At 36.1% G+C, this 18,921-nt stretch overlaps 1 protein-coding gene across 9 annotated transcripts in view; it reads left to right on the top strand.

Moving 5' to 3' along the window:
* LOC143234604 (serine/threonine-protein kinase tousled-like 1) overlaps positions 1 to 18,921 on the top strand; it is a 67,120-nt gene that overhangs the window by 21,338 nt on the left and 26,861 nt on the right. For 4 of the 9 annotated variants that reach the window (XM_076472073.1, XM_076472072.1, XM_076472067.1 and 1 more), the window contains 2 exons: positions 5,172 to 5,590; positions 14,240 to 14,333. The gene's annotated coding sequence lies outside the window, so the exon portion shown is untranslated. Of the gene's footprint in view, positions 1 to 5,171; positions 5,591 to 6,035; positions 6,087 to 10,603; positions 10,710 to 14,239; positions 14,334 to 18,921 lie in introns of those variants that run through there. The other 5 variants (XM_076472066.1, XM_076472074.1, XM_076472069.1 and 2 more) reach the window with 4 other exon arrangements.

Below are 18,921 nucleotides of genomic sequence, written 5' to 3'. Positions count from 1 at the left end.
AACTTTATTGTTGTTTATGGTCAATAATTAGATTGACTGAGAAATACAAACTATTAATAAATATATATTGTAGCGATATATGTAATTGTCCATATGATGGTGGTAATAGAATTAGATACAATATCCTCGAATCTCCCAAATAGTTATTTCAAAGTTGCTTTGGTTGCTTCTCTGGACTTTGGAGTTGTGGGTGTATTTAGAATGACGTTCAAATTGTGTTACTCCTCTAAACAAGAGTCGTTAGCACCTCTTTAGCCCAAGTTGGAAATTAAGGACGGCTAAACGTACGTGTTCTCGGACTTCTTCATAGGTTATCAACTAACCGTATCCAGTAGTTATTGTCCTGCGACGGGTCATCTACAAATGTGAGGGCTTATAACGGAGAAAAGTGGGTTTCAGTGACCTTTGCGCTTGGCGGCTCTTTAGCTGACTTGTGTTTTTCATTTCCGTTATCGATTGCTCAGTGAAACCGAATTAGTTTGACACCCATATCTATCTGTGTCAAACCGAATTAGTTTGACACCCATATCTATCCGTGACAAACCGAGTTAGTTTGACACCCATATCTATCCGTGTCAAACCGAATTAGTTTGACACCCATATCTATCCGTGTCAAACCGAATTAGTTTGACACCCATATCTATCCGTGTCAAACCGAATTAGTTCGACACCCATATGTATCCGTGTCAAACCGAATTAGTTTGACACCCATATGTATCCGTGTCAAACCGAATTAGTTTGACACCCATATCTATCCGTGTCAAACCGAATTAGTTTGACACCCATATCTATCCGTGTCAAACCGAGTTAGTTTGACACCCATATCTATCCGTGTCAAACCGAGTTAGTTTGACACCCATATCTATCCGTGTCAAACCGAGTTAGTTTGACACCCATATCTATCCGTGTCAAACCGAGTTAGTTTGACACCCATATCTATCCGTGTCAAACCGAGTTAGTTTGACACCCATATCTATCCGTGACAAACCGAGTTAGTTTGACACCCATATCTATCCGTGACAAACCGAGTTAGTTTGACACCCATATCTATCCGTGTCAAACCGAGTTAGTTTGACACCCATATCTATCTGTGACACTTGCGACACGTCATCAAATTTTTCTCTTCTACAAAACTGTCAAGTGACTGACCTCCATGTTTACTGTAATGTCAAAATATTACTTTAATAAAACTCAAACTGTGTTCTTAATTAATATTATCATAGATTTGAGTTAAAACTTTTTCTTGCCTTGAAGATGAATAAATCGCTCAGTTTAACCTGTTTGTGTGCACCAGTTTCTGTGAAGAATGTTACCTAACTAGACAAAATAAAAATCACGTTCTGTGTCAGGCCATGGGGTTAGAACCCTTGATTAGTAATCTGAGTATCGCGGGTTCGAGCCCCCGTCACATCAAACGTGCTCGCTTTTTAAACCATGGGGGCGTTATAACGTTACGGTCACTTCCACTATTCCTTAATAAAAGAGTTGTCCAATAGTTGGCGGTGGGTAGTGATGACTAGCTGCCTTCCCTGTAGTCTTACATTGTTAAATTAGGGACGACTGGCGCAGATAGCCCTCTTGTAGCTTTGCACGAAATTCAAAACAAATTGTCATGGATCTCATGATTTCAAAAGAACAATCGCCGAATCTCATTTTAAATGTTGTTTTGTTGTAAATCTGTTTCGGAAATCGACTGTTTCACCTGAACACACATTTTTCTTGTTTACCTTACAAAGTTTTTGAAAATTAAGCCAGCCCCCTCTCTTCAAAGGAAGAGTGGGGGTTCTAACATCGAAATGTGTGTGTATATTCACTCGACGTTGTGTCTAGTGTTTTGTGGTTTTCCTTTCGTTTACCAGTAAATCTCCTTCTGACCGTCAGTTATTTCAGATATTGTTTCTTTGTTTTTAAATTCGCGCAAAGCTACATGAGGGCCATCTGCACTAGCCGTCCCTAATTCAGTAGTGTAAGACTAGAGGGAAGGCAGCTAGTCATCACCACCCACCGCCAACTCTTGCGCTACTCTTTTACTAATGAATAGTGGAATTGACCGTAAAATTATAACGTCCCCACGGCTGAAAGGGCGAGCATGTTTGGTGCGACTGAGATTCGAACCCGCGACCCTCGGATTACGAGTCGAGTGCCTTAACCACCTGGCCATTTCAGATATTCATGTATGGTATTTTGTCTTGGTGACATAAAAGAACGTTTTTAAAGCTCTCATAAGTGTCTTTTGATAAGTTGCTGGAAGCTGATCAACTCTTGAGTTAGTTAAAACTGGTGTAATATAAAACAGTTACGAGCAGTTTTAAGCCTTGCACATAACTTAGAAAAATAAGTTGTATATTTCTGAGATATACTGAGAAACGTACTATTACACAATGGAGAAACAAAGATTGTCAACCCATCTGTAACGCTTAAAATCTTTTATGCTTGTTGATGACATCAGTCGTTTCTCAGGAAGGTTTTATCATTTCTCTGAAACTAGTTAAAGTAAAGATCACGTGGAATTCGAACCCCCAGTTTCTGTTATTTTACGTACTTGCGCAGTAGAGACTTGTTAGTGTAGATTTCCTGAAACCGTTTGTCGTAAAACACGAAACTCGCACAATGTTGATAACAGATGTAGTCGTCTTTGGAAGTGTCACAGGTTCGAATTCTGATCGCATCACAAACTTTTCAAATACATTCACTACGTATTAATAATTTGGTCGAAGACAGTGAATTTATAAAACGCGTAATTTGCATCATAGTTTTATTGTAAATGTATTGACTTCATTTGACAAGTATGATTTTGGAATGTATTTGGTTATCGTGTATCTGTGTGGAAGAATCATAGATTCGAATCCCGTCCGATATAAATTTCCATTTCTTAGGGAAAATTATAACTTCGTAGGACAGTGTTTTCATCCTGAATAGAATTCTGGTTGTACAGCTTCCTTGTCTGAAACCGTAATTAAACTAAAGTATAATTGAGCACTTTACCACAGTGTGGCGCTTGACGAATAGCCTAAATGTCACCTGTACAAGGAACACTCGTATTTACAGATTTCCGAGATAGTCCGTTCACCTGATCGAAAATATTAACGTCAGGAATCAGGTCGCACGTTTATCGATTGGTTTTCCATCTTCTGTTGTTCTCTAAGTTTATATGTACAACTCTAAGAAAAAGAACAGAATAGATATCCATAGAACTTTCATATAGCATTTTCCCGTGGGTAGCTGTCATTTTGTATTTAGATAAAAAAGTTTTAATACGTTTGTTATTTCGTGATGATTGATTCTTCAGGAGGTATTACATGCGTATTCAAGACGTTTGAGATTTTCGGTTCTTTTTAACTTCAGTCATGAAGTGTTTTGTAACGAACGTTTAATCCATTTTAGTGTTAAGTGGAAGTCCCACATCGTACACAACTGGTACTGAACGTACAATAGCTCTGCAGTGTAGTGCTCGAGTCCATTGCGGGTGTGAATAAACATTACAAACTCTATGGCTGTTTCAGTACGGCTGTTTTTAAAGAAAGTATATTAACTGTGTGGGCCCGGCATGGCCAGGTGGGTTAAGGCGTTCGACTCGTAATCTGAAAGTCGCGGGTTCGAATCCCTGTCGTACCAAACATGTTCGCTCTTTCAACCGTGGGGGGCATTATATGTGACGGTCAATCCCACTGTTAGTTGGTAAGAGTTGGCGGTGGGTGGTACTGACTAGCTGCCTTCCTTCTAGTTTTACACTGCTAAATTAGGGACGACTAGCACAGATAGCCCTTGTGTAGCCTTGCGCGAAATTCAAAAGAACCAAACAAACAGATTGTGTGTTTGGTGCTGTTTCATAATGAAGGCCAGGTGTGGGGACATGTTGAACCGTAAAAGAAGTCAACTGTTGATGACGTAACACAGTTGGGAGTCCGTACATTAAGTGTAGTTGTTTCGAATGAATCGCAACATTCCGGTAAACAAACATAATTATATTTCGACTTTTTTCATGTATTATATAAACTTATGAGTTTCCGTTAATAACTTGTGAAAACAAGAATAACGTGGGGCAGCTGCTTCCCCATACCCATGATTAGCACCACTGTATATATTAACCCTTAAATTTATTACTTGTTTAACGAGTGTACTTTCAGAATACATTTGATTTAAAGTGTGTTTGTGTGTGTACTGCTTTAGTTTACTGCAAGTTCATTACTGTGGTTCAAACAGGGACATACAGGTAGGAAGAGTTATTACTGATCGGTTTTGTTTCTCTCATCTCTTCCCTTATAGAAAAACAACAACAAAATCAGTTGTCAGAAGTACAGTACGTATGAGGAACGTTTCTAATATAGTTTGTTCTAAAGTGAGAACTTGTTGAAGAAAAATTAGTTATATCTAATGCTTAACTTCATGAAAGACCTTTTAAGAATTATAAAACTCAAAATTCGAGTCATTTGTGCGTTTTTTGTTATTTAGTAAAAACCGTTTTTGTAAAATAGTAAGTTGCTTTATTTATGGTTACGGATAGCTTACACTTACAATAGAACTCTGTAGTCTCAAATAAAATGATAAAAGAGCATATGATTGAATGAACTATATTAATAAACTAGGTTGTAGAAATCTTAAGTTTATTGAAATAGTAGAGGAAACTCTGTCTGTACACCCAGAGAAACAAGGAAACTTCAACAATTGACAGTTGTTTAGTTTAAGTCGTCTTTTCGTGGCAAGACCTTTCGATCACGCACTGATCCTTGTCGAATTTTCCTGGTGGTTCGTTCCAACCTGCTGTTTGTAGTAGTCTTGGTATGTTCATAGACCAGGAACATTTAGTCAGTCATATTGCTAAATAGTTTGTGTGTTATTTCTTGTAAACTACACACTATGCAGCCTTGTGCGTATGAATACTAGTTATAAACACTACACTATACAAGTAAATTCAGTTTATTTGCAGTGGTACATCTTACAATGTTTCATTTCTTTTGTGTACGATTAATTACATATTGTGTATAGTTTAAATTACTGGACAGGGGGGCATACATAGAATTTCGGCCTTTTTTGTGCTGTAATTTGTTCATATTTGTATTTTATAGTTGGAAAGTGTTTTATATAAGGTTTTATCGATTTAATTGTAAATTAATTTAAAATATCTGAAAGTTTACCTTCGCTGGGTTACTGGGAGCTCGAACCTTTTTCAGGCGACTGTGTAGGGGTATAAATGGATATTCGCACCTAGCAACAGCACCTGATCTCTACAATAAGAACGTGATCCCTTGTAAAAAAGTTCAACACGTATTGTTTAATAGAAGCTTCGTGTACGCGTGCATACGTGGTGCACACCTTGGTTGGGCGTTGCGGTTTGTGCAAGCTGTGACGCACAGCTAGAGTTGGGGCTGACCGCTCGTTTCGTACCTAAAATATGGAAATATAAGAGAGGGAAGACGAAGTAAAACTCTTACTGTCCACTAACGACGTCATGATGTAGCTAGCATAGAGCAATAGAACGAGAGAGAAAATGTAAGCACTTTAACGGTTGGAAGGAAACATCGGTATGTGCTGTTCTGGAGAGAAAGCTGACTCCTATGTTTGTCCTACTGGTAAGGAGTATTGACGAAGGGTAAGAAAACTTTTATATATTGTAAACTTTATCACTTGTGTTCCTCCGCGTTTCGTCGGCACAGACATGGAAAAAAATTAAATAAAACTTCTAACTTGAAACATACCCGTGATGTAGTATACGTACGTGGCCTTGGTTGATAGATAAATAAGGCGTTTTAATTGGCTTGCGTGTGTGTTAGTGACACTGCACCAGTGCATCCATTTTATTGATAGAATTCACTTCTGGTGCCAGTTTTTCCTGGTGGAATAAATCGTTCATTTATTTATTTGTTTTAATTCACTCTCAGTTACGAATTAGGCGCACGTGGTTAATTAAGTCCATGAGTATTGGTGATCATTTGTCATAACAAATCTACCTTTGTCTCCTTACATGACCTGCTGTTATCTGTTGGCCGGGTGACAACAACGTTCATACATGGTGGTTTCACACATTCGATTGGAAGGTCTACAGTTTGTGCAGTAAATAACAGATATGGCCTCTGATGCTACTGAAAGTGAGTAAATCGTGAGTCATATGTATGAAAGAGGTCAAGGTACTGGAAACGCGACATTATAAGGCTTGTGGAATAATTATGATGCGACCGAATGCATTCTTCTGTGATATACCACCCATAAAATAATCACGTGGGCTCCTTAGTGCATATATATCTTATTAGGGCTTTAAAACTAAACACTGTAAATATATTAATAAAAGTTTTTGAAAACAAAACCAAAGAACAGCGCACTTTTGGCTTTTTACTAAACGAATGATAGATTATAATGTATTTATCTGCCATTCTTCGTTATTATATATAAAGTTAGATAAATTGTTGATTATCCGCTAATGACCCCGAGTCGTAAGAAACGCGTGTTACTAAACGTGACCCACCAAATAATTTTATATCTAAATACAACCTAAACATGAAAACAAACGTATATAAGTATGAACCATTGATACTGTTCTAAAGCTATCAAACCAGATGTTTTATTAAAAGTTAACATTTTTATGTTTAAAGGAAACTGATTCAGAAATAAATACAAGTTCGAAATATGGCTGTTGGGTAATTAAAACTATGTCATGTAAGGATTGACACCTCTCACTCTTTCTAGCTATGGAGACACGTACGTGATGCGGCAGTAAGTTTACTAGCCTTATTAAAAAGTGCCTTGACTATTTGAGATGATTTCCAGTCTTAGGGTCGTAGTTTCAAATTCCTGTTTCACCAACAGTGCTCATCCTTTTTATGCCATGAGTACGTTATAATATTACAATCAATCCCACTATTCGTTGGTAAAAGAGTAGTTCAAGAGTTAGCGGTGGGTGGGTGATGACTGGATGCCTTCCCTCTAGTCTTGCACTGCTAAATTAGGGACAGCTAGTGCGGATAGCCCTGGTGTAGCTTTGTATAAAAAAACAAACAAGACAAAATTGTACAGATCTTGTCTTGTTGTCACAAGCATGTGCTCCATATACTGGGTCAAGTGTATGCTATAACAGTGAAAGATAAATTATAAGTTGATTAAAAACAAAATGCTTTATTAAGCTTCTTGTCAGCAATGTTTTGATGTAGTGTTGCACTTAAGTACTACTGAGCAGTGCTGCTTTGGTATGTACTACTGAGTACATAACAACACTACATGCCATAAGACTGATAATGGTATACATTTTACTGTGTATTCCTTATTGAAACACTTGTTACTTCACTTAGTTTAATTGGATGAAACCTTCAGAACGCCTGTTGTTATAAACATCTCAGGTCGAATATTGAAATTTTAAAGGGAATCATTTTAACATACAAAAAAAGTTCAAATATTTGTTATTCATGTAACATTTTTGTATGTTACTGATGCATGCTATTGTGTAACATTTTTGTATGTTACTGATGCATGCTATTGTGTAACATTTTAAGGATAATTCATAAAAGTTCGTTTTCTGTGATTAAAAGTTACTAGCTATTTTTGGAAAGAGTACTTCTCCGTAATGTCTGTAGCATCCCCAATTCCAGCTCATCTCTTTTAGGAGAGCCACTAGAATTTTATTAACACTTTTATTGATTTAAAAAAAAAAATCATAAGATTTTGAAATGTGATAAAAAAATTAACCAGGATGGGCATTAGTGAAATATGGGCATGCATGGCCCACCTCAACACCCATCTAGTCCTATCCTTGGTTTATGGTTATCATGCATGGCCCACCTCAACACCCATCTAGTCCTATCCTTGGTTTATGGTTATCATGCATGGCCCATCCCAACACCCATCTAGTCCTACCCTTGGTTTACGGTTATCATGCATGGCCCACCTCAACACCCATCTAGTCCTATCCTTGGTTTATGGTTATCATGCATGGCCCACCTCAACACCCATCTAGTCCTATCCTTGGTTTATGGTTATCATGCATGGCCCATCCCAACACCCATCTAGTCTTATCCTTGGTTTACGGTTATCATGCATGGCCCACCCCAACACCCATCTAGTCCTGTCCTTGGTTTACGGTTATCATGCATGGCCCACCCCAACACCCAACTAGTCCTGTCCTTGGTTTATGGTTATCATGCATGGCCCACCCCAACACCCATCTAGTCCTGTCCTTGGTTTACGGTTATCATGCATGGCCCACCTCAACACCCATCTAGTCCTATCCTTGGTTTATGGTTATCATGCATGGCCCACCTCAACACCCATCTAGTCCTATCCTTGGTTTATGGTTATCATGCATGGCCCATCCCAACACCCATCTAGTCCTACCCTTGGTTTACGGTTATCATGCATGGCCCACCTCAACACCCATCTAGTCCTATCCTTGGTTTATGGTTATCATGCATGGCCCACCTCAACACCCATCTAGTCCTATCCTTGGTTTATGGTTATCATGCATGGCCCATCCCAACACCCATCTAGTCTTATCCTTGGTTTACGGTTATCATGCATGGCCCACCCCAACACCCATCTAGTCCTGTCCTTGGTTTACGGTTATCATGCATGGCCCACCTCAACACCCATCTAGTCCTACCCTTGGTTTATGGTTATCATGCATGGCCCATCCCAACACCCATCTAGTCCTGTCCTTGGTTTATGGTTATCATGCATGGCCCACCTCAACACCCATCTAGTCCTATCCTTGGTTTATGGTTATCATGCATGGCCCAACACCCATCTAGTCCTGTCCTTGGTTTATGGTTATCATGCATGGCCCACCCCAACACCCATCTAGTCCTGTCCTTGGTTTACGGTTATCATGCATGGCCCACCCCAACACCCATCTAGTCCTGTCCGTGGTTTACGGTTATCATGCATGGCCCACCCCAACACCCATCTAGTCCTGTCCTTGGTTTACGGTTATCATGCATGGCCCACCCCAACACCCATCTAGTCCTGTCCGTGGTTTACGGTTATCATGCATGGCCCACCCCAACACCCATCTAGTCCTGTCCGTGGTTTACGGTTATCATGCATGGCCCACCCCAACACCCATCTAGTCCTGTCCGTGGTTTACGGTTATCATGCATGGCCCACCCCAACACCCATCTAGTCCTGTCCTTGGTTTACGGTTATCATGCATGGCCCACCCCAACACCCATCTAGTCCTATCCTTGGTTTATTATATTGGACAATGAATGTAAAGGGTCATAATGCTTCAAATTTTGGGGTCAGAGGTGGGGTTTATAAAAGTAATTATATTCCACTAGTTGGTGGTTACTCTCGACTTGATACCTTCCAGTATATCAGTTCAAGATTAAGCTGGCTGATTCCAATAGGCCATGTGTAGTTTTGCTTGAATGTTTAAAACTATACACTACCACTGAGTATTCATTAATACCTTTTGCAGAGTTTCATTTTGATAATACCTCTTAAAATATTATTTAATTAAGTTCTGCCATAAAATCTGAAGCTTTCACACTGTGTCTCTGAAGATGAAATATCTGTTAGATTAGACTTTGCACAGTAAGTGGATTTGTTAAGAGTTGCCATTCATTTTATTGTGTATGGAAGTATGTGTAGTAATGAAATATCATGCATATGTCTTGAAGATTGAAAATGTTTATTACCGATGTGAAACACAGTTAACCCAGAAGGGTATTAACCACATATAAGGAATTAACCTTTGTTTTTGTATCCATTTAATATAAAGCCAGTGCTGCTAATATCTGTTTTTAGTGCTCACAATCATAGGATTAACAAGGACTTGAATTTGAGACAGTTGTTTAACTGTTAACATTTCAGTAGGAAGGTCACCATGTACCACGTGACCTGACATATCTGTTACACAAAGATGTAAAGTTTTGATATAATTTCTTATTTGAAGCAAGTGCTAATTATGTAGCACAGTGTTTGCCATGTTTTAGACATCAAAGTTATTATGTATATTCTAATATCCAGACAAAAGAAAGTAGAATACATTGTGATATTAAGATGAGAGAAGAAACATTACTTTAGGAATATCTGAAGAGTTTTTGATGGATTGCACCGTAAAAGTGTTTAAAAACTGTAGAACAGCAGTAGTTATATTCAGTTTGTGAGTTGTTATGTTAGATAAATAAATACAAGTAAAAATTATAAATAATTAGTTTAATGAATTGTTCACTAAATGTCCCTTGGTGATACCATATTCTGGAAATAAATTTGGTAGGTACAGTTGCAGAAGGAGGTATCAGAAAGAGTTCTGGGAAGAAATTGTGCCCTAACCTGGACCCTGCTGAAACTTTTCAATATGGAATTTTTACCTTCTATTCCAGCAGCTGTCCTCCCTCCCTAGTCTGTATTACTATGTACAGTTTACAATCTTCTGTACCTAATTACTTATATTTACAGATAAATGAAAGAATATAGTTGGTTTTAACTGTTGTATCACTAACTTTTGTATGTGTGACTGTGGTAATAAAGAGAAACTTCATCATTGTGGCTTCTCCAGGACTTAGCAGTAAAGAATGATTTATCTTTTACAAATCATTCTGTTGTCCCTGATGAAGCCACAGTGATGAAATAAAAATATTTTATTATCTGTAGAATGAAGTGGTTTTTCTAACCTTGTCATCAGAATATCTGAACCACTCCAGTGTGCAGTACAAGTTCTGAAAAAGAGATATGAAGATATGTCTGATGCATTTTACAACAGTTGTTATAGGATTGTGCTCTGGGTAGGAATTTATTAACTTGTGGTGGACATAAATAAAAGTAAAGCACAGTTTTCATATTTGACTTGTACAAAAACAGTAAATGTGGCCTGGTATCTGAATGGGAGTCAAGGTCATGAGGATCTTTGTCACTGTCTCAGAAACAGGAGATAAACTCAAATTCTGTATATGTTTCTGTTATGAGGAGTTTAATATAGTTCTGAATTGTGATAAACATTTGTTTTTATTATTATTCCTGTGAAAGGTTTTGCAATTTCCTTGTGTTATTATCAACATGTGTGAAGATTGGCCATGTTTCGTGAAGACTAGCTCACCACATTATCGTGTTTTATCTAGTTGTACAACACCACTGTTTTACCATGTTTCGTGAAGACTAGCTCACCACATTATCGTGTTTTATCTAGTCCTACAACACCACTGTTTTACTATGTTTCGTGAAGACTAGCTCACCACATTATCGTGTTTTATCTAGTCGTACAACACCACTGTTTTACCATGTTTCATGAAGACTAGCTCACCACATTATCGTGTTTTATCTAGTCGTACAACACCACTGTTTTACCATGTTTCATGAAGACTAGCTCACCACATTATCGTGTTTTATCTAGTCCTACAACACCACTGTTTTACCATGTTTCGTGAAGACTAGCTCACCACATTATCGTGTTTTATCTAGTCCTACAACACCACTGTTTTACCATGTTTCATGAAGACTAGCTCACCACATTATCGTGTTTTATCTAGTCGTACAACACCACTGTTTTTCCATGTTTCATGAAGACTAGCTCACCACATTATCGTGTTGTATCTAGTCCTACAACACCACTGTTTTACCATGTTTCATGAAGACTAGCTCACCACATTATCGTGTTTTATCTAGTCCTACAACACCACTGTTTTACCATGTTTCGTGAAGACTAGCTCACCACATTATCGTGTTTTATCTAGTCCTACAACACCACTGTTTTACCATGTTTCATGAAGACTAGCTCACCACATTATCGTGTTTTATCTAGTCCTACAACACCACTGTTTTTCCATGTTTCATGAAGACTAGCTCACCACATTATCGTGTTTTATCTAGTCGTACAACACCACTGTTTTTCCATGTTTCATGAAGACTAGCTCACCACATTATCGTGTTTTATCTAGTCGTACAACACCACTGTTTTTCCATGTTTCATGAAGACTAGCTCACCACATTATCGTGTTTTATCTAGTCGTACAACACCACTGTTTTTCCATGTTTCGTGAAGACTAGCTCACCACATTATCGTGTTTTATCTAGTCGTACAACACCACTGTTTTTCCATGTTTCGTGAAGATTAGCTCACCACATTATCGTGTTTTATCTAGTCGTACAACACCACTGTTTTTCCATGTTTCATGAAGACTAGCTCACCACATTATCGTGTTTTATCTAGTCGCACAACACCACTGTTTTTCCATGTTTCGTGAAGACTAGCTCACCACATTATCGTGTTTTATCTAGTCGTACAACACCACTGTTTTTCCATGTTTCGTGAAGACTAGCTCACCACATTATCGTGTTTTATCTAGTCGTACAACACCACTGTTTTTCCATGTTTCGTGAAGACTAGCTCACCACATTATCGTGTTTTATCTAGTCGTACAACACCACTGTTTTTCCATGTTTCGTTAAGATTAGCTCACCACATTATCGTGTTTTATCTAGTCGTACAACACCACTGTTTTTCCATGTTTCGTGAAGATTAGCTCACCACATTATCGTGTTTTATCTAGTCCTACAACACCACAGTTTTACCATGTTTCGTGAAGCTCACCACATTATCGTGTTTTATCTAGTCCTACAACACCATTATTTTACCATTTACAAAATGTTCAAGGCTTCAATTTAAAGATTGTTTTACTCAGAATTACCAATAAGAAAATTATACATTTAATACAATGTTATGTTTCATAATTGTTACCTAAGTAACTAATAACATACATTACAATATCAAACACAGTATGTCATCAAAGGCATGGACAGCACTTCAGATCAGGAGTTATTTTGTCACTACGAAATGTGAACCGTTTATTGTGCACAAAATAGTGATTTACCTAGCTGAAATAAAGCGTGAGGTGAAGGCATTCAAAATTCAAGAGAGCTATATATTTATATTTTTAAATTCTGGACCTCTTGGACTTAATTTTCACTCTTTTTTTCTCTTTTTTGGTCCTTATAGATATTAAAGCAGTCCAAGTTTTTTGTCCGTGTAGATAGCTTTTATAAAGTTTTGTGATTAAATAATTTTACCTCAATACATTTTAAACAAAAATTACAGGAAGTTAAAGGTTGTAAAAAAATGAGTTAATAAACATAAGATTACATCTTTTGATATTTATAAAAACCAAAGATGACTTTTAATGCTTGGAATAACTTTATATCTGAATTATTGACAATTTCTGTACCAGAAAAAAAATCATGTTACTTAAATAGCTGATTTAAAAGTGATTCTTACATTAATGTAGGTAATCCTGTATAGTGAATTGACTAGATATATTAGGGAATGAATCAATAGATACCTTTTTAATGAATAGAATATATTTTTACCACCAGGTGGATATTCTCACTGTTAATAATATTTTTTTGGCTGTAATATTGATAATGAGGTTTAACTTATTTTAAATGTTAAGGTTCGGTAACATATTTGTGAAGATGATAATGCAACAATAAAAAATTCACAAGTATAATTAATCACAAGCATAATTATAATTATGTAGTTGATCATGTTTAATTAAAATAATATCATTACTTCAGTGATAATAACTAGTTTACATTCTGACACTAACCAGTGGGTTCTACATTTACCTAAGGATATCTTGTAAAATAATATTTATTGATTATCTATGTTATTGATAAAAAGTAGGAGTGATGTATGGTGGATAGGGTGCCTAACTTGCAATCTGTGGGTCACAGGTTTGAATCCCTGTCTTTAAACATGCTGACCTTTAAAGCTTTGGGGTATTATAATGTGATGGTCTATTCCACATTTCATTGATAAAAGAGTAGTCCCATGGTTGATAGTGGGTGCTTTGACTAGCTGCCTTCTCTCTAGTTTATCACTGCTAAATCATGATGGTTAGTACAAATAACCTTGTTGTGTTTTCACAAAATAAATGTGATATTATTCTTCAAGTTTTTACTGTTAGGTGCTATGATACGTAGCAACTCTGTCCATTCACATGACTTCTTAGCTTAGAAATCTTAAAACATTTTAAAGAGTATATGTTCATTTATCTTCAATCAACCAAGGTTGAAATTCCTCAGAAAAGCCTAATTTTTGGTAATATATTAGGAGCCATTTATGATGTATATGTTCCACATGTTTCATCATATGACTTCAAGCTGTGAAGGTAATTTCATATGTGCCTGATTTGAAAATATTCAAAACACTGAAGACATTTGTTTCTATATTTTAAAGTAAAACTTGTAATAACTTATTGTTGTGTACAGATTACATCGTAATGTGTTTTTCTCATCTAGATCTTTTTTATTTAATTTTTAGTCAAAACTTTGAAGTGTGAGTAATGGACAATCTTCAAGGAAACCTGGACCCCCGTAAACAAGAACTTCTGGAAGCTAGGTTTTTAGGAAACAGAGTAAGAAATAACAGACGTGTAGCACGTCTTCATTGTGTCTTTTTTCAACGTATTTGCATTTGAATTAAAGCTAAAGAAATTGAGTTTTTTTGGTATATCAAAATAATTAGAACTTAAATAAAAATATTCATTAAGTATGATGCTCACAGTTATATGTTGATAGGAAATGTTTTGTTTTGTTAATACAACTAATTGTTGTATTAATTTAATTGTTTGTGATAATTCAAAAGCCAAACTAATCTAGCATTCTTCTTCCATTTATGTAAACATGGCTAGAAGTTATCAAATATTATAAAGATTTGTCAAACATGCTTAGATCTGGGTAGATTACCTGTTGGTATAATGCCAAGTTAAGTAATTTTCAAGCTCTGCTTTCCATGGGAGTTAACTCTTTTGTAACAGGTTTGGTATAATATATGTGGGTTAAGTATGTATATTATAACATTAGATACTGTGTATCGTCATAAAATTTGATAAGCTTTGAGTAAAGTTTACAAATCTTTTGTACACAGAAAAAATCATATTTTTTAGTGAAATATTTTTACTAAAGATTTGTTAGTGAAAATATTGAATCTGTTTTGTTACCAGTGTGAGTGTGGAGTGATTTGTTAACTAGTGTGAGTGTGGAGTGATTTTTGTTATGATTTAAAAAATATTCTTTGTCCCCAAAATCTCAACTATTATTTGTATAATCTCCTAAATGCATTTGAAATGTTTGTTTTCAGCAGAACTTTGTTTTGTCTTATTTTTTTTACCCCAGCTATATGGGGTCTACCAATTTGACCAACCGTGTAACCACCATAAAAAATTAGGAAATAAATATACATTATGCTTTTTTCATTCTAGAATGACTACAAATTATAATACAAATGTTTAGTGTAAGTACTTTAAATCTTGTAATATTATATATTTATTATTTTTAATATCTTTACCTTTCAGTTGTGCCTGGCTAACTTAACTTAGATTGAAAGAATGAGTTAACATTATGTTAATTCAAAATGGCTATGAAAGCCAGTAGAGGGACATTATGATCTTTCAGTCAGTTATTCACATGGCACAGACAGAAGTGTGCATACACAAGGATGTGTTGGCCACTGTATATATGTGTGTTCTATATGTCTCAGCATATAGAAAGATAGAGATTCTTATATTCTAGCTGTTAATATCAGTAATTTTGTGTTCCTAATTCATACACAACTAAAGACTTTGTGTTTACACATGATAAACCTCTAATTTGAACCAATGTGTAATCTCCTTAAGGCATTTCAAACATCTTATTTTCTCTATCCTAACTATATGTGACATAAAAGTTAATATTTATGTTAATTTTCTTTTAAGAAATTAACCAACATATATAACATTAATATATAATTCAATACCAAACTTACTGATAAAAATTCATAAAATAGTAGTTCAATAAATTTTGAATGGAAGCCAACAAACAAAATGACATAACCTTTGACGTGTGACCTATCATGATAGGGTTAAATCAGCTGTTATTATCAGCATATGACCCTTTATCTTCCAACTATATTTTGGTCTTTTGATCTAAGTGTTTAGTGTTAAATTGTTTTCCCTTGGTTAGTGTTGTTTAGGTGGATTTCAGGTTATTGTGTTGATTAAACACTTGCTATTGTTATTGTGTGGTTTTCAAACTCTGTGTCTTGGTTAGAGTACCTGAGATTATCTAAGTTTTTCAAGCTTCTCTAATTTTTACAAAGTTGGAGTTTCTAAAATGTGATCATATAGTTCCTGTAACTTCCATGGTTAGAAAAGTTGATGCTGTTCTTTGCATATGTAAGTTTGTCATCATGCTTGTGAAGGTTGAAGTGTGTTACTTCCTTGTACTAATCAAACATTTTGTCATCATGCTTGTGAAGGTTGAAGTGTGTTACTTCCTTGTACTAATCAAACATTTTGTCATCATGCTTGTGAAGGTTGAAGTGTGTTACTTCCTTGTACTAATCAAACATTTTGTCATCATGCTTGTGAAGGTTGAGTGTGTTACTTACTTGTACTAATCAAACAGTTTGTCATCATGCTTGTGAAGGTTGAAGTGTGTTACTTCCTTGTACTAATCAAACATTTTGTCGTCATGCTTGTGAAGGTTGAAGTGTGTTACTTCCTTGTACTAATCAAACATTTTGTCATCATGCTTGTGAAGGTTGAAGTGTGTTACTTCCTTGTACTAATCAAACATTTTGTCATCATGCTTGTGAAGGTTGAAGTGTGTTACTTCCTTGTACTAATCAAACAGTTTGTCATCATGCTTGTGAAGGTTGAAGTGTGTTACTTCCTTGTACTAATCAAACATTTTGTCATCATGCTTGTGAAGGTTGAAGTGTCTTACTTCCTTGTACTAATCAAACATTTTGTCATCATGCTTGTGAAGGTTGAAGTGTCTTACTTCCTTGTACTAATCAAACATTTTGTCATCATGCTTGTGAAGGTTGAAGTGTCTTACTTCCTTGTACTAATCAAACATTTTGTCATCATGCTTGTGAAGGTTGAAGTGTCTTACTTCCTTGTACTAATCAAACATTTTGTCATCATGCTTGTGAAGGTTGAAGTGTGTTACTTCCTTGTACTAATCAAACATTTTGTCATCATGCTTGTGAAGGTTGAAGTGTGTTACTTCCTTGTACTAATCAAACATTTTGTCATCATGCTTGTGAAGGTTGAAGTGTGTTACTTCCTTCTACTAATCAAACATTTTGTCTTCATGTTTGTGAAGGTTGAAGTGTGTTACTTCCTTCTACTAATCAAACATTTTGTCATCATGCTTGTGAAGGTTGAAGTGTGTTACTTCCTTGTACTAATCAAACAGTTTGTCATCATGCTTGTGAAGGTTGAAGTGTGTTACTTCCTTGTACTAATCAAACATTTTGTCATCATGCTTGTGAAGGTTGAAGTGTCTTACTTCCTTGTACTAATCAAACATTTTGTCATCATGCTTGTGAAGGTTGAAGTGTGTTACTTCCTTGTACTAATCAAACATTTTGTCATCATGCTTGTGAAGGTTGAAGTGTCTTACTTCCTTGTACTAATCAAACAGTTTGTCATCATGCTTGTGAGGGTTGAAGTGTCTTACTTCCTTGTACTAATCAAACAGTTTGTCATCATGCTTGTGAAGGTTGAAGTGTGTTACTTCCTTGTACTAATCAAACAGTTTGTCGTCATGCTTGTGTAGGTTGAAGTGTGTTACTTCCTTGTACTAATCAAACAGTTTGTCATCATGCTTGTGAAGGTTGAAGTGTGTTACTTCCTTGTACTAATCAAACAGTTTGTCATCATGCTTGTGAAGGTTGAAGTGTGTTACTTCCTTGTACTAATCAAACAGTTTGTCATCATGCTTGTGAAGGTTGAAGTGTGTTACTTCCTTGTACTAATCAAACAGTTTGTCATCATGCTTGTGAAGGTTGAAGTGTGTTACTTCCTTGTACTAATCAAACAGTTTGTGAAGGTTGAAGTGTGTTACTTCCTTGTACTAATCAAACAGTTTGTGAAGGTTGAAGTGTGTTACTTCCTTGTACTAATCAAACATTTTGTGAAGGTTGAAGTGTGTTACTTCCTTGTACTAATCAAACAGTTTGTCATCATGCTTGTGTAGGTTGAAGTGTGTTACTTCCTTGTACTAATCAAACAGTTTGTCGTCATGCTTGTGTAGGTTGAAGTGTGTTACTTCCTTGTACTAATCAAACAGTTTGTCATCATGCTTGTGTAGGTTGAAGTGTCTTACTTCCTTCTACTAATCAAACATTTTGTCATCATGCTTGTGAAGGTTGAAGTGTGTTACTTCCTTGTACTAATCAAACATTTTGTCATCATGCTTGTGAAGGTTGAAGTGTGTTACTTCTTTCTACTAATCAAACATTTTGTCTTCATGTTTGTGAAGGTTGAAGTGTGTTACTTCCTTCTACTAATCAAACAGTTTGTCATCATGCTTGTGAAGGTTGAAGTGTGTTACTTCCTTGTACTAATCAAACATTTTGTCATCATGCTTGTGAAGGTTGAAGTGTCTTACTTCCTTGTACTAATCAAACATTTTGTCATCATGCTTGTGAAGGTTGAAGTGTCTTACTTCCTTGTACTAATCAAACATTTTGTCATCATGCTTGTGAAGGTTGAAGTGTCTTACTTCCTTGTACTAATCAAACAGTTTGTCATCATGCTTGTGAGGGTTGAAGTGTCTTACTTCCTTGTACTAATCAAACAGTTTGTCGTCATGCTTGTGAAGGTTGAAGTGTGTTACTTCCTTGTACTAATCAAACAGTTTGTCGTCATGCTTGTGTAGGTTGAAGTGTGTTACTTCCTTGTACTAATCAAACAGTTTGTCATCATGCTTGTGTAGGTTGAAGTGTCTTACTTCCTTGTACTAATCAAACATTTTGTCATCATGCTTGTGAAGGTTGAAGTGTGTTACTTCCTTGTACTAATCAAACATTTTGTCATCATGCTTGTGAAGGTTGAAGTGTGTTACTTCCTTGTACTAATCAAACATTTTGTCATCATGCTTGTGAAGGTTGAAGTGTGTTACTTCCTTCTACTAATCAAACATTTTGTCTTCATGTTTGTGAAGGTTGAAGTG

Source organism: Tachypleus tridentatus, chromosome 12 (assembly GCF_004210375.1).
Source record: "Tachypleus tridentatus isolate NWPU-2018 chromosome 12, ASM421037v1, whole genome shotgun sequence".
NCBI classification, from domain to species: Eukaryota; Metazoa; Arthropoda; class Merostomata; order Xiphosura; family Limulidae; genus Tachypleus; species Tachypleus tridentatus.
The sequence above is the reverse complement of the archived record's forward strand: the minus strand, read 5'-3'. Positions and strand labels throughout refer to the sequence as shown.